Source organism: Miscanthus floridulus, chromosome 15 (genome assembly GCF_019320115.1).
Source record: "Miscanthus floridulus cultivar M001 chromosome 15, ASM1932011v1, whole genome shotgun sequence".
NCBI classification, from domain to species: Eukaryota; Viridiplantae; Streptophyta; class Magnoliopsida; order Poales; family Poaceae; genus Miscanthus; species Miscanthus floridulus.
In genome coordinates, this window is record NC_089594.1 from 38742443 (window position 1) to 38767464 (window position 25022).

The 25022-nt window shown below is 44.3% G+C and overlaps 1 long non-coding RNA gene across 2 annotated transcripts; it reads right to left on the bottom strand.

Moving 5' to 3' along the window:
• Positions 1–3860: 3860 nt before the first annotated feature.
• LOC136509416 (uncharacterized) lies at positions 3861–5747 on the bottom strand. 2 transcript variants are annotated; one of them, XR_010772345.1, is made up of 3 exons: positions 5076–5747; positions 4924–4995; positions 3861–4292 (listed from the first exon to the last, which is right to left on the bottom strand). It is a non-coding gene; the product is annotated as an uncharacterized lncRNA (long non-coding RNA). The 2 variants fall into 2 exon arrangements; XR_010772344.1 differs by having other exon boundaries at positions 3861–4316.
• Between the last annotated feature and the right edge of the window lie 19275 nt (positions 5748–25022).

Below are 25022 nucleotides of genomic sequence, written 5' to 3' on the forward strand. Positions count from 1 at the left end.
GAATAGGGGGTTGTTTAGTTCCCTCAATTTCTAGAATTTGTCACTATGCAAAAAGAAGATTTCCCGTCACATCAAACTTGTGGTACATGTATGGAGTACTAAATGTTGACGAAATAAAAAAACTAATTGCACAGTTTGGTTGTACTTTGCGAGACGAACGTTTTGAGCCTAATTAGTCAATAATTAGACAATTATTACCAAATAAAAACAAAACGGCACTGTAGGTACAGTGCCGCTACAGTGTTCCTGCCGCCGCCAATTCGGCGGAACTAAACGAGGCCTAGATAGAGCTAGACTGGCACTGCTAGAACAGAGTTGAATTCAACAGAGAAGAAAGATTCTTTGTCAAGTCTGAGTGGCTTCTAGCTGGAACCCATGAGCTATCCACAGAGGGTGTGTTTGGTTCCATAGATATTCATGAATGGGACATGATATTCATGAATATAGGATGTTTAGTTGGATGGAGAAGCTGAACCTGGATACCCACGATAGAGAATATTCTGGGTAGATGCTAGATACTGTAGTCCTCAGAAATTTGGCGGATTAGTGTATCCACGTGTTGATTAGCGTAGGTTTTGCATGACAATTAGAGTAGTATAGTGTTAATTAACATATTTTATTTTTAATTAGTGATTATAATGACAAGATTAGTGTCTGTGCATATTTATTAGTGTGTAATTAGTTATTATTATTTTTAAATAATAGATATAATTAGTCAAGTATTCTTATCCCATCCAATCTCATCCATCCAACCAAACAGAAAAATAACTCATTTCATTCATCCCACCAAACAGACAACGTGGATATCCATGTCTCGAAATTCATGGATCACCAACACACCCAAAGTCTCGGGGGTGGCATGTGAGGGTGTACGACTGATTCTGATTGCAGAGGATAACAGATAAAGAGACAAATAGTAGACCGAGGAGGCAAACTTTGTTTGAGGATGGCATGGCCTCGTGATGCTTTTCTATATATATCTTTATCTGTTCATGCGTCAGTGCTCACGCATGGGCGTATCATCGGTTAACAGAGCAGACGATCTGCACCATACAGTACACGCAACGCAAGCCCGTAAAGATAGTGGTGCTGCGTTGAGCTTCCCCAGCAGCTGTTCCTACTACTTTTTGGCTGCAAATCAGGTGATTTTAAGTTCAAAATTGCCCACAGAACGATGTTAACCATGCTGGCAGTGCTGCGATTGTCTTAGGGCGCTGATTTCTCTGTCCTGAAAACATGATGCATAGTGTCATACTAAGATGTGGTGCACACAAAATCAACTGGTTTTGGTTTTCTTTTGCAACCAACGGAATTGTAAATAACTTTTTATCAAGACAAACATGCCAAGTCTTGATGTGATCAAGGATGAAAAATTATTTTATATGCAACTAATTCCAAGAACTTTTTATAAGTATGAAAAAGGATTTTTTTTAAGTATTGGGTATTCATATCCGTTGTAGGAATTTGAGTGTAAATTTTAATCACTACTCTGAGTATCGGGTATCATATGGAGACCATGCTACCGGATATCACCAAAATTGTGTAGGGTATTTTGAGAATCTAGATACATGGATGCATCCATGATTAAAATTTGAATGACCATTGGTAGAGGAAAATCTCGTATAATTGTGTTAATGATACAATGGTGCACTATACAAAATCATTTGCCATATGATTGGAATCCCAAATGATTCTACATAGAGTAGATTAAAATTCAATATGAACTTTAACTTAATAGAATAAGAGTATCATGTCGAAGGTACATGATATTATGCAAACATGTGGAAGTCCAATATTGGGTTGATGCTATTTCTAAGTGTAACATAGAGACATTTATGGTCTTATTCGTTGAAGTGATCTTCAAACTAATTCCAAGAACTTTCTTGCCTCCAATAATTTGAAGGTATAGTTTGGGCCAATTGTTTGATTGACGTATCTATGTATGAAGATCATATAGCCATGATATTGGACAAATGTGAGTTTTCTCACAATGGTTATTTCTTTCTAGTGTTGTTGTAAACAGCCGTGTAGTTCATTTACATGGCGTTTAAATGCTATTCAGTGACCAACCGTGTCCATTTAATTGACTGTTTATCTTGTTTAATTGACTGTGTAGCCCGTTTAAGTGGCCGTGTATCCAGAATAAATGCTAAACAATAGATATCCGATTGTTTACCACTTAGCATTTTTGTGGGTTTCTTTCTGGATATGTCACTTTCATTTATGAGATCTGTTTATGTTACAAATCACCATGAAATCATGATAAACGAATTGAGCGAGCAATAGTTTATATTATCGACAATATTATGTTGTCTTGACAACTTTGATAGGAAGTTGCAAAACAATATATGGACCATACTCCTTTAAATACTCACAAGTAGGTGAAAGAACCTTTTGGATTTTGGTAATAAGTGACAAGTGGTGGACTAATGCTTTTTCATTGGAAATCGTTAAGCTAGGTGTCAATAAGATGGTGTTAAGAAAGGCATGGATCCATGGTGGAGATGGTGATGACCATAAGGTGCAATGCTCAACATGGCGACGTTAGAAGTGAAGATGATGGATGGATGAGAAGGATGGAGGCAAGCCCGAAGGCGAAGGTATAATCTAGTAGGCATCTCTCCCATCATAGATCGTACATGGTGTGTACGGAAAACATGCTTCAATGAAGCGTTGCATGACCCACTTGGAGTAATATTTTGGGCATATGTCCCCCAAAGTTTCAAGTTTTGAGCTATTCAAGTGGTACGCCAACCCTCTGCGCACTGATTCGTGCAAGAAGACAATTTCTCTGTGAGGATGGAACCCAAGGATGTCAAAGTGTTGGTAGTGGACGACGTTTTCCATCGCTATCTTCATCGTCATCTGAATTCCATTCAGATTCCAGTTCCGCAGGTGCCTCAAAGATTTCACCTTTCTCACGGTTAGTGTTTTCCAAGATCCAGCCGGCGTTCCTCGTCAAAAAAGGCAAAGTAAACTCCCTTCTCAGACCTTGCAAGATGAACGCACGTCAGCCATAGGCAGAGTTCAAGCTCAACACCACAGGGTGCCTTGATTACTCGGTACTTGTGGTCCGAGAGTGATAATCTACACAAAAGGATGTATTATATACATTATTAGCCAAATGCCAAAAGAACTTAATTATGAAGATTATTAGCCAAATGTACTGAACATAAAAAATTAGGGATTTGCTAGCTTGCTCTTATGCGGCAGTTATTGAATATATTTTATCTTACAATTGCAGGTTTTGATAGTCGTAATTTCTGTAGGCATAATATGTAATTTTCGGTTTTGAGAATAAAAAACCCATCAGACAAAATCATAAACCTTACAAAATTTGATATATGTTGGCACAAAGACAATTTAACAATTTACAATTCTTTTTATAGTCAGACAAGGATAAAAATTTGATATATTATGACATAAAGACAAGGGGCTCTTGCGTTTGTACCCTTATTTTGTATCGAAATTGTGATTTTGCCCCTATTTTTTTTTGACTTTGTGAATTTACCCCTATGATTTTAAAACGAAGCACCAGTTTGCCCCTGCTCCGTCATCCACCCCTAACGGTGTTAAACTTTGTACAAAAGGACATGGATGCCCATGCGATTTTGTCCCTGTTTGTTATACCTAATTGTGATTTTACCCTGATTTGGAATTATACTTTTTTATTGTATGCTGACAATTGATTAAATTTGGTCAAACATATTTGGTACAACTTGCAATTATTTAAACTCAGATTTAATATTGATAAATATTCAAAATTTTGGGACCAAAAGGTTCGTAATGATGACAGATTTAACGCCATAAGAAATATTTTGATATAATCTTTTGTGTGGGACCAAAAATCTTCAATGTATAAGAATGCATGTAGAACATCGGTTAATAAACTGTATAAGTAGATGCATGTACTAATAACCTTAGTACCTTACCACATAGGAATGTCATACAGTACATGTTTTTTCAGCAAAAGTAACCGCCATACAAGTTGGTTCATGTAACACTACAAGCACTAAAACTACACCATGTATTAACTAACCAAATTGGAAAAGAGATGCCAAACAGAAGGTGAATCATGTGTACACTCAATCCTGTCCGACATGCCAAGCTCATTGATTTTTGCTTTCAGCAGCCTGCTAAATTCACCTTTCTCAGATGTAGACATAACAGATGGTGAAGCTTCCATATATCTTTTTTCAGGAGCCGGCACCCGTGTCCTTGAGTTGTATCAGGTGCTAGTCTACCTGGGGATCCACTCTTCGATATATTGCTCCGCGACGAAGCTCTGGCCACTGTTGTCTTGCCGCACATTATAGCTACCCAAATTAGAACGCATAAAAACCAGGAACAACTCTTTATGCATATTAATCAACAAGCAAACTAGACTGCTGGAGCTCGCAAGAAGATCGAGATTGGGCCACAACTTTTTATGCAGATTAATTGACGTACAAGCTCGATCTAAAAAAATCTAGAAACACATGAAGCATAGATACATCCAGCTACAGCACCTCCAGCTAGAAAAAAACATGAGACATGGAGCATACAAACTTTTACACACGGAGCATAAAATTCAAACCACATCAAATCGCCGAACTCATAAAGCATAGAAAGCTCGATCTAAAATACCTCCAACTAAAAACATCCATCACACATGAAGCATAGAAATCATAAGGGCTCTGATATAGCTAGATTATGAAGTAGAAATCATATGCCTCAGAGTGAATAGAAACCATCAGCACATAGATTTATGCATCAGCACATAGGGATGACAGTCCAGTGTCGGAGACACCACCGCATCAGGGAGAGAGGTTGAGCTCTAATTGCAACCAAGCAGAGCATAAAAACAGTAGCACAAACACATAATCAACAAACAAGAACAATGAAGATGAAGTATGCACGAATCACAAACATGGATCTCTGTACCTTCTGCTGGGATTCAAATGCCCGAGGAGCAGATCAGACATCTGAGCGATTGAATCAAAGCAAGCAGCCACCCTGAAAACATCTATCAGATCAGCAGCAAGTCAATTCATCGAACACCAGCAGGGCATGTCATCGAGGCAGCAATTACTCACCAAATCGTAGGTGCAGCTACTTGGTCGAAGAGGCAACCAGCTGGGCAGCGCGCTAGTGAAGACCGGCGAGTGCGCGTGCCGAGAGCTCACGGCCACCGCCCGCCCCCACATCGCCGTGCACCTCCCTGAGCAGGCTCACGCGCGGCCGAGCGCGTGCGCTTCCAGTCGAGCCAACCAACGGCGGTTGTGGAGAGGAGGGGAGGGGCCTCGCTCGGCCAACCGCAGGGCGCAGGGACCAAGGGCCTGAGCCACCACACGCGGCTGCTGCATGTTGCTGTCGTCCGACTCCCGCGGTCCAGCCTGACGCCGGACGCCCTGACCAGCCGCAACTAGCCACCCACTGCTGGCCGCCCAACGCGGCGCCGTGCCGCAGCGACCCGCCGGCCTTCGGGATTTGGAGGGACGAGGACCGGATGAGAGCCGCCGCCTGCCACCGTACGCCGGCTACCGCACGTCCGCGCCTGAGCGACCGAGCCGCGGCCGCTTCCGAGTGCCGCACGCCCGAAGCCCCCGCACCACGCGTCGCATGCCAAGCCCCGCGGCCCTCGCGCGCCCCCACACAGCGCGCCACGTGCCGAGCCCCGCCGCCGCCCCACGCGCGACGAACCCCGCCGCCAGGAGCCGTTGCCGCACCACGCGCCGTGCGCTACCAACGCCGCCGCCGCCGGATGCCCCCGACGCCCCGGTAGATGCAGCCGGCCCGTGAGAAAGGCACAGTTTCCTCATGGAGGCTGAATACAAGGATAAGGGGTAATTTGGTCTTTTCGCCTTTGTTTTTTTAGGTTTTGAATTTTTTTAATTCATTTATTCCATGACCATCTGATGGCATCCAAACCAAGGGCAAACGGAGCACAAAGTTGAGAAAACAAGGGCAAAATCACAATTAGACTTCTGCATAAGGGCAAGAACACAATTTTTTCCTAAAGACAAATAACAAATAACAAAAGTAACAATTCACTTGTACTGGTTGATAGTACAAGAATGTTGTCTGAAATCATTCTAAAATTCAGGCACCTGAAATAGAGGAGAAGTGGAAAAATTAAGGTGGCTGAAGAAGTATAGTATGGTAAAATTATCTGCCTCATGGTGAAATCCTTTTCACAGCGGACGTAGAGTGCACCCCGCCAATATACAGCGTGACGAGGATGAACCAACCGTTCGTCCAACCGCATTTCAGCGACGGTTCCTATAGCCTCGCCGCCACGGATGAGCAATCTCTCCGTTCACCGCCTGGTCACCATCGAGAAGACGTGTACTATGAACAGTGATGGTGGCCACTCTCGGACTCCAACGTTTGCCCTCTCCGCACCACCAGAACACCTCACATTGCGGCAACACGGCAGGATCAAACACGAGAGGCATGTCGTCGTGGAAATATAACTCCCTCCCGATCCCCATGCGAGGAGCGCGGGAACTTTGGCAAGGGCACCCACCAACCGGTGGTCGGACTGCAAAACACTAGTCTCAGCGAAAGACCACAACAGAGCACTGTTTTAACATAGGGGTAGTGCTAGCCCCTGTATGGACGCTCGCGCCTGTTGCACGCCCACGCCAGCACCTACTGCATGTACAAGCAGGGCCGCCCGCGCCTGCGCTTTCCTCCTTCCCGTGCCCCTCTCCTCCCCGCTGCTCCCTGTGCTTCCCTGCTGCGCCGCTCCCCTCCACGTCTGCATTGCCGCTCCCCTACTTCCCGTGCACACGCATGGCGCCCCTGCCGCCATCCCCCTTCGCTTCTCGCGCATGCACGGCGCCTTAGCAACTGCAACAGACGGCTGGGGCAGGTGGGTCACATTGCAACATGTGCAACACCAGGTCTACTTTTACACCATTCATATATGAAACACTTGCAATATATCTCAGAAAGAACTAAAACACTTGCAACATACGTCTGAAAGACTTGAAAACACGTGTGTAGCCATTGCAAAACATATGGAACATCCAGATGAAACACTTGCAACGTACATATGAAACACTTGAAACAAACACTTGCAATATGCATGTTAACGAAACACTTAAAACATAGGTCTGAAACACTCGAAACATACGCTTGCAACATGTGTATATTATTATTGCAACATATGCAACATCTCAGATCTACTTTTGCAACATCCAGATGAAACACTTGAAACATCTGTCTGAAACGTTTGAACACTTGATACACGACATCGCCGACAGCCACTGAAAGGATCAAGATGCCCAAGAGGTAGAGGGTGAATTGGGCTAATTCTAAAATTCTTTGCAATAAATAAACCCTACACTTAGCCCACTTCACCCCTTGTGCCTAGAATGCGTTCCTATTGATCTACCGCATAAAAGTTTTACACCCTAGGTTCCAATCCTACTCTAGCATGGCAATTCTAAGAATGTAAAGACATGAATTGAATTGCTCAAATGTAAATGCTTAAAGTAAAGAGAGGAGAAGGAACGCGGTGATGTTTTACCGAGGTATCGGAGAGTCGCCACTCCCCACTAGTCCTCATTGGAGCACCCGCGCAAGGGTGTAGCTCCGCCTTGATCCGCGTAAGGATCAAGTGCTCTCAACGGGCTGATTCTTCGATACTCCATCGCGGTGAATCGTCCATAACCGCTCACAACTTGAGTTGGGTCATCCACAAGCTCTGCCAGATGATCACCAAACTCCCGATCACCACCAAGCCGTCTAGGTGATGGCGATCACCAAGAGTAACAAGCACGGACTCTCACTTCACAACAAGCCTAATGAGAAAGGTGGATGCACACTTGCTACTCTCCTTGCACTAATGAGGCCTTAAGCTTGGATTCTTAAATCTCAATCACCTCACTAGGCTCTTGCTCTCCTTAGCACTCTCAAGGGTGTTTCTTAGCTGAACAAATGGGCAAGAGACCTCCCTTGGATGAATAGAGGAAGTATTTATACCCCCCTCATTCAAAACGAACCGTTAGGAGGTTGAGTCAGCATTCTGCGAGGTGACCGAATGCTTCGGTCAGTTATCCCCGCCACAGAGCCGTTAAGTTGTCACCAGACTCTGACCTGCGTCCGGTCAGCACTGACCGAACGCGTCTGGTCACGAAAACTGCTCTCTGAAACCTTACTGGTGTTGACCGGACACTGGCACCCAAAGTCCAGTCACTTCGTTGTTCAGTGTCCGATCAGTTACTAGATCCTGACCAGCGTCCGGTCAGGAATTTCCCTCTCTAGAACCTCTCTGGAGTTGACCGGACGCATGACCCCAGCGTCCGGTCACTTTTCACTCAGCGTCCGGTCGCAACTAGACGACTCCAGTTGATCAAATGAACTGACCGGACTCACCCATACCCTCCATTTACTTCCAACTCGAAATCATATGTGAATGAAGTTAGCTCCAATTGATCTTAAGGCTACTCCTGAGCTTTCTAGTGCTAGATTTGACAAGTGTGCACCACACCTAACCCACTAGACTCACCTACGTCAAGCAAGTTCATACCCCCCTTAATAGTACGGCCAAAGGAAAAATAAAGTCCTAAACTACTCTAATTGTCTCTTCAACACCAAATGACACTTAGAGCTAGTCCACCCTTAACCTTGTTGTCCATCCTTCAAAAACCGAAATGATTTCCATTGTAGGGGCATGACAACCATGATTGCCCAATCAATTGCCATTACCATGACCTAACTTAATTACCTCTGCAAAATACATGTTAGTCATAGTAATCTCGTATTGTCATTAATCATCGAAATCCAACTAGGGGCCTAGATGCTTTCAATCTCCCCCTTTTTGGTGATTGATGATAATACAACCTCGAGTATGTAAAAGAGATGAGGTTTTCAACATGCTTGGTTCATATAAGCTTTTGACAATAAGAGCAAAGAAGTTAGACATGCTTATATGACCCAAGCCAACATGATGTACTCAATAGATATGAAATAAGCGTGAGTACAAGAAATAAAGCTTATTTGAATCAGAGTAAAACATGGAAGCAAAACAAATGAGTATAATGAAGTGACATGACATATATAAAGATCAAAGTAGAGAGCACACATGTCACATATCACATAGGTATCACAATCACACATATGTAGTTTAATGCATGAAAGTAAATATGAATGCATAATAATGTATCACACATAAAAAGCCAAAAGTAATAAAGCATAAGCTCCCCTAGATATAGCGCTCCCCCTAGATCTAACATACTCGATCCCTCTTCCCCTTTGGCGTCAAGCACCAAAACCTAAGGGTCGGTCGGTGGGGCAGGAGTAGACGAGTCAGGCGCTGAGGTGCGATGAGCGATCTAAAACAGTGTAGCATCATCCTCTGATCTAGAGCTCTGAGCTATCTGACCCTCTATCGCTAGAAGTGAAGCTGAAGCGATCTGGGTCTGCTCTGGGACTGGCGTAGCCTATGACTCTACTGGTATCACTGTAGCAGCTGGCTCTAATGATGCAATAGATGATAGGAGTATCTCTGTAGTCCCAGTAACTGGAGCAACTGTAGTGGGAGCAAGGACAAATAGCTCTGGCGGTGTAGGCTGCCCTGTCAACTCGCTGAAGGTAGCACCAAGGCTCCTGGAAACTAGGGTGTCAGTCACAAGCACTAAGGAGCTCTAAGCTGGTGTGAAGCCTATAACAATAGGTGTGAAGTGAGGACCCTAGGCTGTCACTAGCGAAGCAAACCACTAGGACACCTGCTCTAGCGGTGAAGCAAACTATGTAGCTAGCTATCCCTAACTCTGAAGCCCACTGGGCTATATCATTGGAGTCACTGAAGTGGTGGTAGGCTAGCCGAGCTGAGGTGTAGACGGTGGTGGAGGAACCCCAATAGTAGTTACAACATGCTGCATAAATTCAAGTAACTGCTGCTACATCAGGAGCTGCTGTAGCTGCATGGCCTGCTGCTGTCTCTGGAACTCGTCCTATCTAGCCTAAACCTATGCTAGTGCAGCTGCAGTCTCCTAGGACTGGCATGCCTGATCCTGCCTCATCCACTCAAGAATAGCAAGGAGAGTGGGGTCTAGCTATGGTGGTTGTGGTGGAGCTGAGTTGGAGCCACCGACCTCACTGTCATGTCATCGAGGAGGCATCTGAGGAATAGCCTGATAGTCATCATCTAAACTATCACTGGGGTCACTCTCGACCACACCCTCCTGCTAAGCATCTAGCTGCTCCTCTGTCGCTGCAACGTCCCTAATGATCTCATCCTGCTGGGCTACAGTCTCTGGCACCTCTAGACGACAGTGCGGCTGGCTAGGTGTCCTTGCACGGCTATGACAGAGCATCTAGGTCATGTTGTATGGTGGAAACTCTGTAGTGGCACCAGTATACAAGGCCATCGTCTTTGGGGACTTCACTATAACTGCCTTGCGAATCAAGAATGTGATCTAGTGAGCATAAGGCAGCTGTCTGTGACCTCTGAACCCCTCTGCAAAAGTGTCCTCCATCTCTAAAAGAATAACATCCCAAATATAAAAAACTATCTGCTGTATTAGAGAGTTCAATAGCCATAGCTAGATGCGAGTCAATCCCTCGTGATAACCCATCCTCAGGAGCAAAGTCCTCCTCATGATAGCATCAAGCAGCCTAGCTATAGGAGTAAGGTCTCTAGGTGTCCTACTCGACCCCTCACCAAAAGGCTTTGTGAAGCAAGGTCAGACCAGATCTATAGGAGTCACAAGACCGCAGTGAGGGTGTCTGGGAGGCTCTGTTTGACCATAGCAAACCTCATGAAGGCGGATGGGTGACTCTAGAATCCTGAGAATCTCTTTGACCCTCGAGCTCTATAGCCTATATCACGGCCTCTGAATGCAAAGTGTATGAACCTGTGGCCCGGGTCAATCCAAAGTGAAGAGTAGAACCCATGGACCCATGATGGAACATATCGGCCTGTCCGTCCAAGTTGGTCTGTCAACCCTAGCAGATATGATAGGTGAGGGCGGATCTGCTCTCCTGCTGCTGCTACAAGTGCCTCAATAGAACAAACCCTCTGCGATCTGAATGCAACCCCACTGTTAAGATGTGCCAGATAGAAATCCTCCTACAGTGGTGTATAGAATCCTTCTGAAGCACGCTCATCCCGCCTCGGCGAAAACCAGTCCTTGAACTACATGAACCTGAGCTGCTGCACCTGCTCGGTTGTGGCTTCCCTTAGGTCAAGGTGAGTCACTGGAGGTGAACACTGTGGTCTGGGAGGTGGACGAGAACCCCTCCTCTGTGTCTTGGGCCTCAGTGTCATCTGAGCATGATTATGACCAGAGCGTCGTAACTGTGGCTGAGGTGCCTGCTTTGTCTCCTTGATCTGCTCTGCCTCCTGAGTCTGCTTTGTTGGCTTGGTACCCTCTGACTGCTCTATTGGATGTGCCTGCTGCTCAACAGTCTCCCCTGAGGCTGACTCTCATCTATAGCAACACGTCATCCTCCAAGCATGACAGTCCCAGCTGGACTACCATGAAGACTCTCAACTCTCTCGACGACGGCCCTCTATGCTGGAGAAAGCTAATCTACAATGTGAACACCACTTTGAGCTCCTCCTCTCTCTGCACGCTCTGCGGCGTCTGCAACAGCTGCTGCTCTCTTAGCCTCCACATCAACAATCTTTTGCTTCTTTGTTGTGGTCTTCTTGGCCTTGCCTTTCTCTTGAGCAGACAAGTGAGGAGGAGGACTCGGATCCTCATCACCGGGACCACCTCCGACATCCTTGACATGTGCCATTGTTGGAGCTGAAATGGACTACTATCATGGACAAGAACCAATTGCCAACTGACACTCGTGAGGCTTGGCCTCGATCCGTACTCGCGGGCTTGGCCCCGAGTTCACTAACAACTATCAAAGTAACCTCAAGAACACCGACTCGCTGCACGATAGAATAGATCGGGTATATGAATAATTATAGTATACATCAAGAGATATGAAACACTAAGAAGCAAGCAATACATACAAAATTAGAGGCGATGGCTTGCTACCTGATGAACCGGCGAACCAAAGAGCAAAGGAACAGATCATGGGGCACCACCGGGTTGGCAACGTCTAGGGTTAGGGTTTGGCGAGGCAATGTGGTGCTGGATGGGCCATGGAGATGTAGGCGCGGCAATGGAGATGCTGCTGGCGGTGACACTGTGATGGCATGGTGAGGCAGAGGTGCTTGCGAGCCACGCTAGGGCATGGGCTCATGATGTAGAGGTGCGGTCACTGCGGCTCTAGGGCACGGGCACACGGATGAAGTGCAAAGCAGAGGCACGGTGGCACGGCTGCAGGCAGGCGGCACGGGCATGGGAGCACAATGGCAGGGGCAGAGTGGGAGCGGTGCAATGGCTAAGGAACCGGTGAAGTCAGCGCGGGCACAATTGCTAGGTGGCTATGGGATTAGGGCACAGGCATGGTGGCGCAGGCGAAGTTAGAGTAGGATTATGTGGTGCCCCCCCTTGTGTTGGATTAGAAAAGGAAATGAGATAGAGTTCAGGATCTACACATTTTCTACTGACCGGATGCTCCGGTGGCAACGACTAGACGTAGCCACCCAGAGTCTGGTTGACTACAGAGAGGTCCAAATCACCTCAAGTCATGACTGGACATGTCCAATTACCCATGACCGAACGCAGCCAGAGTCCGGTCGATCCTAACAATGCCTTCTTCGCTTTACTGGACACAGGACCACCATCTGACCAGACGTAGGAAGATCATTGTTTCAGCATCCAGTCACTCCCTTGCGCTTCTATTCACCTCCTATGAACTGACCGGACACTGGAATCCAGAGTCCGATGCAGCGTCTGGTCACCCTTTTTCAGCAAATCTTCAATGGTCCTTCGTGCTGTCTATTTCCAATCAAGTCCCAACTTCAATAAGACCCAAATAAACACCAATTGGGACTGATGTGAGTGACCTCTCTCAAACCCTCAAAAAAAATTTAAAATATTTTGCCTTAGGCTATACTTCTTTTTAAGAAAATATGCAATAAAAGGGTAATCAAAAGGAAATGACAAAACAACACACATGCATATACAATGCAATACTTGAAAGTAATTCTAGTTGCTTGTCAAGTTTGATCCAAGGTTAAGCTTCTTCACATGCCTTTCAGCGGTTATCTTAATCATGTTAGACAAGCCCTAATGCGTTACCAAAAATTAAACATGTTGTATATTATAATGCAATGCAAGGGACAACACAAGCTCATTTTCTAGTGAAGTTACTAAAATAAAGCACATTGAGCTCATTCCTCAACCGACAAAATGTTGCCTCATCTAGCGGTTTAGTGAAGATATCCGCCAATTGATCCTCGGTCCTTACACCTTCTAATGATATATCATTTTTAGCCACATGATCTCTAAGAAAGTGATGGCAGATATCTATGTGCTTGGTGCGAGAGTATTGAACCGGATTATTAGCAAGCTTTACTGCACTCTTATTATCACACAAAAGAGGTATCTTTTCTAGAACTACACCATAGTCTAGCAAAGTTTGCTTTATGTAAAGTATTTGTGCACAACAAGCACTCACGGCAATGTATTCCGCTTCGGCGGTGAACAAAGCCACGCTATTTTGCTTCTTGGAGGACCAAGACACAAGTGATCTACCAAGCAAATGGCACCCTCCGGATGTACTTTTCCTATCAACTTTACAACCGGCATAATTCAAATCGGAATAGCCAACTAATTGAAATCTAGCTCCTTTGGGATACCAAAGACCAATGCTTGGTGTGTGCTTAAGGTACCTAAGGATTCTTTTAACGGCTACCAAATGAGCTTCCTTAGGATTAACTTGAAATGTAGCACACATACACACACTAAACATGATGTTGGGCCTAGATGCGGTTAAATATAACAAGCTACCAATCATAGAGCGGTAGAGAGTTTGATCAACTGTTTTACCTCTCTCATCTAGGTCGAGATGTCCATTAGATGGCATTGGTGTCTTGATTGGCTTACATTCATCCATATTGAACCTCTTGAGAAGATCCTTGGTATACTTTTCTTGAGAGATGAAAATCCCTTCTCTCATTTCTTTGACTTGAAAACCAAGAAAAAATGTAAGCTCTCTAATCATAGACATCTCGAACTCCTTCGACATCAATTCACCAAACTCTTTGCAATAATCTTCATTTGATGATCCAAAGATGATATCATCAACATATACTTGACAAATAAAGATTTCTCCATCAAGCTTCTTGGTGAATAGTGTGGTGTCGACCTTCCCAATAGTGAAGCCCTTCTCAATAAGGAAATCTCGAAGGTGCTCATACCACGCTCTTGGGGCTTGCTTAAGCCCATATAGTGCCTTGGACAACCTATAAATATGATTAGGATATCTAGGGTCTTCAAACCTGGGAGGTTGATCAACATAGACTAGTTTATTTATGAAGCCATTTTAAAATACACTTTTAATATCCATTTGATATAATTTCATTTCATGATGCGATGCATATGCAAGGAGGATATGAATGGCTTCCAGTCTTGCAACTGGTGCAAAGGTCTCTCCAAAATCCAACCCTTCAACTTGAGAGAACCCTTTTGCAACTAGTCTTGCCTTGTTCATCACTACAACACCTTGATCATCTTGCTTGTTGCGAAACACCCACTTTGTTCCAATGACTCTTGCACCTTGTGGTCGCTCTTCAAGAGTCCAAAGTTCATTGCGAGTGAAGTTGTTCAACTCTTAATGCATGGCATTTATCCAATCCGAATCTTGAAGAGCTTCTTCTACATTCTTAGGTTCAACATAAGAGACAAAAGAGTGATGTTTAATAAATGAAGCAAGTTTTTGAGATCGAGTCATTACACCCTTTGAATGACTCCCTATGATGAGATCTTGTGGATGAGCTTGTAGTAGAGGTAAATTTCTTCTATCAACCACTTGAGGAGGAGGTTGTGGAGCATCAACATCTTGTGCTTGTGCCACCATTTGATCATGAGAGACATGAGTATCTTTATTTTCTACTCTCCCATCTTTATCATCATCTTGTGGCACATTTGATGAAGAAGGTGGATCAATCACTTGTACATCATCTTCATTATCTTTAGGCTTGATGTCTCCAACCAGAATGTTCTTCATAGCCTCCCTCAATGGTTCATCACCTACATCATCAAGATTCTCACATGCTCCTTGAGAGTCGTTAGATTCATCAAATTCCACATCATATGTTTCTTCAACCAAGCAGGTGGCATGATTAAATACTCGATATACTTTGTACTTTGATGAGTAACCAATAAGAAAACCAATATCACAATGTCTTTGAAACTTCCCTAGGTGTTGTCGCTTCTTATAGATGTAGCATTTGTAACCAAACACCCAGAAGAATGAGACGTCCGGCTTCTTCCCATTGAGCAACTCATAAGGTATCTTGCCAAGAAACTTTTGAAGGAATAGGTGGTTGGATGCATAACATGCAGTGTTGATAGCTTCCGCCCATAGAGCTTCGGGTGTGTTGTACTCATCAAGCATTGTTCTTGTAAGTGTGATAAGTGTCCGATTCTTTCTCACAACTACAACATTTTGTTGAGGTGTATATGTTGCGGATACCTCATGCTTGATTCCAACTTCATCACAATAAGCTTCAATGTTTGTGATGTCAAACTCTTTTCCATTATCATTTCTTATCTTCTTGAGCTTCACTTCAAACTCACTTTGTGCTCTCTTGGCAAACTTCTTGAAACATGATGCAACTTCGGCCTTGTCATGAAGGAAGAACACCCATGTATATCTAGAGTAGTCATCAACAATCACAAGACAATAAAGATTCTCTCCCAAACTCTTGTAAGTTGTTGGTCCAAATAAGTCTATGTGAAGGATGTCTAGCACTCTTGTTGTTGATATGAAAGCTTTTGTAGGATGAGTGTTTACAACTTGGTTGCTGGCTTGACATGCACTATAAAGCTTGTCCTTCTCAAATTTCACATCATTTAACCCTCTCACCAATTCATTCTTCATAAGCTTCTTGAGTGAGCTCATGCCAACATGAGCAAGTCTTCTATGCCATAGCCACCCAAGTGATGTTTTGGTGAATAGGCATGTCTTCAAGTTAGCATCTTCAGAGGTGAAATCCACTAGATATCGGTTGTTGTATCTAAATCCCTTGAATATAACTTGATCATCATCTTTCTTAGATACAACCACTTCCTTCTCGATAAACAAGTATTGAAAGCCAAGATCACACAATTGACCAACGGATAGCAAGTTGAAGCTCAATGAAGCAACATATAGGACATTTGAGATTGAATGATCATTTGATATTGCCACTTTGCCCAATCCTTTGACTTTGTGTAGCACCCGATTTTAAGAACAAAACCAGATACGCACCATATGTGAGCCCAGGAAGTCAATTCTCACTATATAGCTATAAATAATGGTAATATCAATAGATAATGCTTACATATAACATACTTAGTATAAAGAATATAACCTTAGATAGCAAACAACAGAAAGACTACTCCGATCTTCAGGTGAAGACTCCAGTTCCACAGGGACAACTGACCGATTGATCACAAGCCTAATTCCTCCAAACTCTAGCAATCTGGTACTCATCCGAGATTTTTATGCAAATAATTGAAAAGTAAAGCAAGCATAAGTACATGTCGTACTCAACAAATATAACATGGGGTTCATGAGGCTCAAAAGGCTGACACTGGTTTAACTGCGATTAGCTTTTAATGAGTCATAATTTTAGCAATTGAGTAGCAACAAGTTTATCACAAGCCCATGTAAACACATGATCAGGTAAACATGAATAATGAATAGCATAAACAATAATCATTAGTGATCATCTTCATCATCCATATCATTAGTGTTCATCATCTATTCCATAAATGTTCCAAGGCCGCTCGTGACCATGAGCACGACTGATATACCAGTTTTACACTCTATAGAGGTTGTACACTTTCACTGTTGAAAGCATCTAGGCCCCTAGTAGGGTTTCGGTGATTAATGACAATACAAGATTACTATGACTAATGTGTGTTTTGCAGAGACAAATTAAGTTAGGAAATGGTAATGGAGATCAATTGGGCAATCAAGGTTGTCATGCCCCTACGATGGAAGTCGTTTTCGGTTTTCAAAGGATGGACGACAACGTTAAGGATGACTAGTTCTAAGTGTCGATTGGAGTTGGAGAGACACTTAGAGTAGTTTAGGACTTTGTTTTTCCTTTGGCCGTACTATTAAGGGGGGTATGAATGTGTAGCTTGACCTAGGTGAGTCTAGTAAGTTAGGTGTGGTGCACACTTGTTAAAACTAGCTCTAGGTAGCTCCTACGAATGCCTAAGATCCTTTGAAGCAAACTTCATTCACATTTGATCGAGAGTTGGAAGTGAATAGAGGGTCAAATGCTGACCGGATGCTGGCTCCGGTGTGACCGGACGCTGGCCGCAGGGTCTGGTCAGTTCATTTGATCAAGCAGTCTGCGTTCGGTGCGACCAGACACTGGAGAGGTCAAGTGACAGGACGCTGAGAGGCAGCAGTTCGGTCGACTCTAGTAAGGTTCTAGTAAGGGTTTAATGCGACCGGACTGCATCTGGTCAGTGGTGATCGGACCCTGCCAGCGTCCGGTCAACACATTATCACTGGTTCCTAGGTTGAACTGACTGGAGCGTCCGGTCACCCCGCAGAAGCTCATAACGGTTCGTTTTTCAGGCTGCCTTATAAATAGAAGCTCCACTCATGTGTGGAGTTACTTTTGTTCATTCCAACAGCTTGAGAAACACATTTGTGAGTGCCAAGAAGAGCAAGGTCCTAGTGAGGTGATTGAGATTCGTGAATCCAAGAGAGTAGCCTCATTAGTGAATCAAGAGTAGACAAGTGTGCATCCATCTTCTCATTAGGCTTCGCGTGGTCAAGTGAGAGTTCGTGCTTGTTACTTTGGTGATCACCATCACCTAGATGGCTTGGTGGTGATTGGGAGCATTGGTGATCACCCGGCGGAGCTTATGGGTGACCCAACTCAAGTTGTGAGCGGCTTTGGGTGATTCGCCGTGATGGAGTGTCGAAGAATCAATCCTGTAGAGAGCACTTAATCCTTGCACGGATCAAGAGGGGAGCTACACCCTTGCACGGGTGCTCCAATGAGGACTAGTGGGGAGTGGTGACTCTCCGATACCTCAGCAAAACATCGCTGCGTTCCTCTCTCTCTCTCTCTCTTTACTTTGAGCACTTACTTTGAGCATTTACTTTGAGCAATTCAATACTTGTCTTTATATTCATAGAATTGTCATGCTAGAGTAAGTTTGGAACATAGGTTGCTAGTCTGTTGTGCGTTAGTTTATTAGAAACACTTTTCTAGGCACAAGGAGTTAATTGGGCTAACCGTAGGATTTGATTATTGCAAGAAAATTTAGAATTAGCCCAATTCACCCCCCCCCCTCTTGGGCATCTTGATCCTTTTAATTGGTATCAGAGCCTCATGCTCATGTTTTTAAGCTTAACCGCTTAGAGCAAGATGTCTCACGGGGATGAACCTCCTCCTATCTTTGAGGGAGATGACTTTCCATATTAGAAAATCCGAATGGAGGCGTACTTAGAAGCTCTAGACATTGGTATTCTTAGAGCCGCCTCACAAGGCTTCCCAAAACCTCAGGATGCTACTAACCTACAAGGCGATGAGGTTAATTATGAAAAATAGAATGCAAAGGCTCGCAACACCATCTTTAGAGGCCTTTGCAAAGATGTGTTCAACCGTGTAAGGAACCACAAAGACGCCCATGCACTATGGTCGGAACAGTTTGTGCGCTCCTATGAGGGAACCAAGAGTGAGCGTGAGGAACTGCTAGCATCTTGTGATTAAAAAGCTAAATTCATTTGAAATGCTTCCCAAAGAAAGTGCTAATGAGATGTATTCTCATTTAAATGTTCTTGTAGAGGAAGTCAATGGGCTTGACTTACTCAAATGTCACCATCCGACATTGTGAGAAAGATCTTGAGTGTCCTCCCCATTGACAAATATCACATTGTGACCGTGCTACATCAAGGTGATCTTTCCGCCGCTATACCGACACAAATCTTGGGAAAGATCAATGCTCAAGAGATGTACATGCACATCACACCACAAGATGTCTCATCCTCTATAAAGGAGAAAGAGAAGGACTTAGCATTCAAAGCTAGCCAAGATAAGGGCAAAGCAAGACTTGAGTATGAGAGCTCAAGTGACGAAGAAGATGATGAAGAAAGTCTTGCTCTCATGGTGAAGAAGACCACCAAGATGCTAAAGAAGCTAAACAAGAGTGGCATCAAGTTTGACGGCAAGAAGAAGAAGTTCTTCACTAGCTCAAGAAGAAAGCCAATCTCCGAGATGGATTGCTACAATTGTGGTGAACTTAGCCATCTAGCTCATCAATGCACAAAGCCCAAGAAAGACAAGTTCAAGAACAAGAACAAGGGCAAGAAAGATGACTCTAGTGGCAAAGGCAAGCAAGTGGTTGAGTGCAATGACTATGATGAATATGTCAAGCTCAAGAACACAAATGAGAAGCTCATGAAAGATCTTGAAGAAATGAAAAGCCACAACACCATTGTGCTAGAAACTCTTGATCATGACAAAGAGTTGATTCTTGAGAATGAGAAGCTCAAAGAAGAAAACAAGAAGCTCAAGGAAGAGAAGAAAGATGATGCTCTTAAGGAAGAAAATAAGAAGCTCAAGTTGGAGAAAGAGCATCTCAAGATTGGATTGAGCAAGTTTGCTAGAGGCAAGCACCTTTAAAGTGAGCTACTCATGAATACCGTCATGAAGATGGATAGAAGTGGCATTGGATATGTGGCAAGTATAGAGAAGAAGAAGGCTCAAGTTCAACAACAACAATCAAAGCACCAAAGAGATGTTTTGAGTGTGGACAAGAAGGCCACTTTGCTCATGAGTGTCAAACTCCACCGCCACAACCCTTGCCCAAGCATGCTAGACGCTTTGCCTTCAATGCTCACTACATGCTTAGAAAGGACTCTAGTGGAAAGATGAAAGTCATGTTCTTAGGTCCCCCTAACAAGAATAGGCCTAAGAAGATTTGGGTGGCTAAGTCACTTGTTGAGAAGGTGAAAGGCCCTCAACAAGTTTGGATTCCTAAAGCTTAAATCTCTTATGTGTACATGAACTACAAGACCGGTGGAAGTCATTGGGTTATTGATAGTGGTTGCACTCAATATATGACCGGTGATCCTCGTATGTTCACCTCACTAGATGAAGAGGTAGATGGATGTCGCACCTAATTTTGCAAAGCAAAACCAAGTACTCATATATGTGCGCCCAGGATGTCCAAACACACACATATATCACAAATTGCAATAGTATCAAAGTAAAGTACTTATTACATCGCATATCTCATCATAAAGTTAATACAAAGTTTGCTCGAAGGCAATATTATTACAATCACAGCGGAATAACTAGCCCAACTGCCACAGGGACTCCAACTGGTGAACGTCTCCCTAGTAGTCCTGGACATCCTTTGGAAACTCTTCATATCCATTATCTGTTACCCATCCAGGATTTTCATTGGATGTAAAGCAAGTGTAAGCTCACCATGCTTAGCAAGTATAACAAAGGGATCTATGAGGCTCAAAAAGGCTTGACACTGTTTGACTGCAGTTCGCAATTTTAGTTGATCAAATTTTAGCATCCTGAGTTACTACTTTAATGAACAGTCCCAATTCCCAAGTGGTATTAAAGTATCATCAAGCTTTATCTCATATCCCATCCATCCATCATCTACAGTAACCACTAATCTCGAAGGATCCAGACCGCTCGTATCCGTGAGCACGGCTGTTATAATAGGTTAATTATTTCTACAGAAATTATACATCTTTACCCACCGAGCCGTGATTCCCAATGTCGGGGTTTGCGAGACCCACTACAGCTCTTCCTAGGAAGTGTGGCAGAGTTTCACTATGAAACCCTTAGCTAGTTGCACTAACAGGTCGTAGCTACAAAGGAATGGCACGCGTGGGCATCGCAGCACGGTGCACGCCCTAATAGAAAAAGGAAAGATACCCTCTTACCCCTTACTGGAGCTACAGACGAGCTAGTACAATCTAGATAATAGGTTAAAGTTAGAGCCATGTGACCCTCGGGGTTGTACGGTCCCTCCTGGGTTGCCGCTTCAGGATTAAGTCCTTATGGAGAGGCACTAGAGTACTCAACCCTGTACTCCAGCCCCCTATCTGATTGCTAAAAAGTTCCATTTAATCACATTGCATATAGCCTTTAATCATGTTTAACAATTACTTCATGTTAAGCGCTGCAGCATCTATCCAAAATGCCTACCCAATAAACCCAGGTGTCAAGGATATATGGTACAGGGAATTATCTAGGTAAAGTCCTTAAAGGCAATTCAAATTAAACACATGCATGAATGTAAGTGGTAGTAGTTCATAGGTAACAAGGGGCCTTTGGTACACTTGCCTTCCTCAAAGTCATACTAGGAGTACTGCTGATCCTGCTAGGGGTCCTTAGTCACCTCAAATGGCTCACCCTCTAATCGTGATCCAATCATCAATCAAGCATCATTCCAATCATTACATGCATACAAGATAGACTTCCTTTAGAACAGTACACCAAATAGTGAAAACATATGTTGAAAAGCTTACAGATCTATTCTACGCATTGCTACGAACACATGAGCGAAAGAATCACTCAAATCGGACTTAAAACGTGAAAGTTATGCATGAAATAAGGTGTAATGGCAATTCTGTAAATAAACTAAACCTATTTTTTAATTAAAACAATTAAAAATCTGAATTTAAATGGAATTTGGACTGGGCATACTATTTCTGGAAACTACAGGGACTTGAATGAATAAAAATAGGACTGAATAAAAAGTTATTTGAACTGATGAGTACCGTGGGTTGAATCCGAGAAAACAGAGGGGCTAAAGCGCAAAAGTGTTCTGCTTTGACTACGGGTTTGACCCAACTGTTGACCAGGGCGACACGTGGCGGCTGCTGACTGGGCGTGGTGCACCACATGGGCGTGGGCGCACTGACACGACACGGTGCGCCGGGTCCACGAGTCCACGGTGGACTGGCCACTTAACCCCGAAGGGGTACGCAATCTCGACCGCCCATTTGAAATCCGATGGCGCAGGGGTGAGGGCAGGGCAGTGGATCACCGAGGAAGAGAAAGATGCTGGCGGTGCCATGGCCGGTACAAACTGGTGCTTGTGCTACGGTGTCCTAGTGCGCTAAACAACGAATGGATGGCACGGGAAGGCGGAGAAGCTCACCACGAGTCCGACGGTGGTGGTCGCGGCGTCTGGAAGGGCTCTGAAGCGAGTCGTCGACGGCGGCCGCGAACTAGAGAGAGAGAGAGAGGGCACGGTTGAGGTTGAATCCGATGAAAACGAGACCAAAACCGCGAAGTGGAGGTACCTACGGCTTCAGTGGGTCGCGGTGGAACTCCTGGACACGTCGGCGTCGAGTTTTGTGCTCAGGAGGAGGAGTTAGCTAGCAGCGGTGGCTCACGGCTGCAAGCAGGGGATGGAGAAGGGCAGAGGGGAGGGCTCAACTTTTATAGGTGGGTGGGCTATGGCGTGGAAGGAAGGGAAGCGGGGGCGCAGGTGGATTTGGTCGCTTTCCTTGCATGCGAGATGGCGGCGGCGGCTTGCCGTGGAAGCAGCGCCATCAACGGTGGTGAGAAAAGGAAAGGGGCATCGGGGAAGAAAGGAAAGGAAGACGACGGGTGCATGTGGGTAGCTGATAGGCGGCGCTGGCAATGCAGTGAGGGAGAGAGTCAGTGCATGCAGGCGTGGGCCGAGCAGGCCGCAGCAGTGCGCTGCCGAGCGCGTGTGGGCATAGCCGAGGCTGGCCGCGGCTGATGGGCTGTGCCGCGGAGCAAGCCAGTGTGGGAAAAAAAGAAGGGCCACGCGCGGGACAGGCCGAAGCGGGAAAAAAAGAAGGGAGGGGAAAGTTGGCTGGGCCACCAGCAACAGGCCGACGCCGGGCAAGACAGGCTAGGAAGGGGGAGGAAGAAGGCCGGGCTGGTTCTGGAGTTGGGCCAGTAGGTGAATTCTTTCCAAATCAAATCTTTTTCCAATTCTATTTTCTCCATTTCCATTTTTAAGCCAAATTCAAATAAGTTTTGAATTCAATTTCAAATCATCTAGCCCTACACTCAATCAAAAACCATATGATTCGGCATGAATGCAACAAACAAGTTTCTAAACTTGTAGTTTATTTTATTTATACAATATTTATTATTTGGCCTAAGTTAGAAATACCTAGAAAATGTATTAAAAGGGCAAGAATTTAATTGCTAATTTGTAGTAGAATTTTGGGTGTTACAAACCTACCCCCTGAAGAGGAATCTTGTCCTCGAGATTCGGATGGTTCAAGAGATTGGGATAGTCAGTTCTCAGATCTTCCTCTCTTTCCCAAGTTGCCTCATCCACTGAGTGTCTGTTCCACTGAACCTTGCACATTCTTATTATTTTGCTCCTTGTGATTCTCTCCGCTATTTCTAGGATTCTTACTGGATATTCTTTGTATGATAGATGCCCTCGGATATCCAGTTCTTCCAAAGGTAGTTGTTCCTCAGGTACCCTCAAACATTTCTTAAGTTGTGACACATGGAAAACATCATGAACACCTGAGAGCTACTCCGGTAACTCTAGCTGGTAAGCAACTTCTCCTCTCCTGTTGATGATCTTGAATGGTCCCACATACCTGGGTGACAACTTTCCCTTGGTATGAAATCTCTTTACTCCTTTCATAGGTGAAACTTTGAGATAGACAAAGTCACCGATTTCAAATGCCAAATCTCTTCTTCTCGTGTTCGTATAGCTTTTTTGTCGGGACTGTGCAACCTTTAGGTTTTGCCTTATTGTTTGCACTTGTTTTTCTGCTAGTTGCAAAACATCTGGTCCAAAGACTTGGCTTTCCTCCGTTTGATTCCAAAACAATGGTGTTCTGCACTTCCTGCCATACAATGCCTCAAACGGTGCCATCTTAAGACTCTTTTGGTAGCTATTATTATAGGAGAATTTGGCATAAGGTAAACTCTTATCCCAACTTGTCCCATACTACAGAGCACAAGCTCTTAGCATATCCTCTAAGATCTGATTTGTTCTCTCGGTTTGTCCATCTATTTGAGGATGGTAAGCTGAGCTAAAGTTCAACTTCGTATCCATTGACTCGTGCAATTTCTGCCAAAAATGTGATGTGAACTGTGTACCCCTATCCGAAACAATCTTCTTTGGTACTCCATGTAAACACACAATCCTTTCCATATATAACTCTGCTAACTTTGCACTCGAATAAGTTACCTTGACCAAAATGAAATGGGCCACTTTTGTCAGACGGTCAACAATCACCCAGATAGAGTCAAATCCTCTCTGTGTACGGGGTAATCCAACTATAAAGTCCATTCCAACTTCTTCCCATTTCCACTCGGGTATCTTCATAGGCTGTAGTAAACCTACTGGCCTCTGATGTTCTGCTTTCACTCTCTGGCACGTATCACATATAGCCACATGTTCAGCTACATCCCTTTTTAGTCCATACCACCAGTATCTCTCTTTAAGATCAAGATACATTTTAGTACTTCCTAGGTGTATGGAATAGGCTGAGTCATGAGCTTCCCTCAAGATAGACTCCCTAATAGATTTTACTTCTAGCACACAAATCCTTTTACCAAACCATACTGTCCCTTGATCATCCATATGGAATCCTGGGGCTTTACCAATCACTATACGCTCTGCAATATCCTTGATCCTCTCATCACCCAGCTATCCCTTATGAATCTCTTGTTCTAGAGTGGATTCTACCTCTAACTCCATGGTGTTGGCCACAATACCCAAGTTTAGGTACTTGAACTCCTCACACAACTCTTTAGGTAGTTGAGTTGAATAGGCCATGTTCACATAACTCCTTCTACTCAAGGCATCTGCTATAACATTAGCCTTTCCCAGGTGATAGTGGATATCCAAATCATAATCCTTGATTAACTCAAGCCATCTACGCTGCCTCAGATTCAGATATGACTACGTGAATATGTACTTCAAACTCTTGTGGTCCGTATAAATCTCACACTTATGACC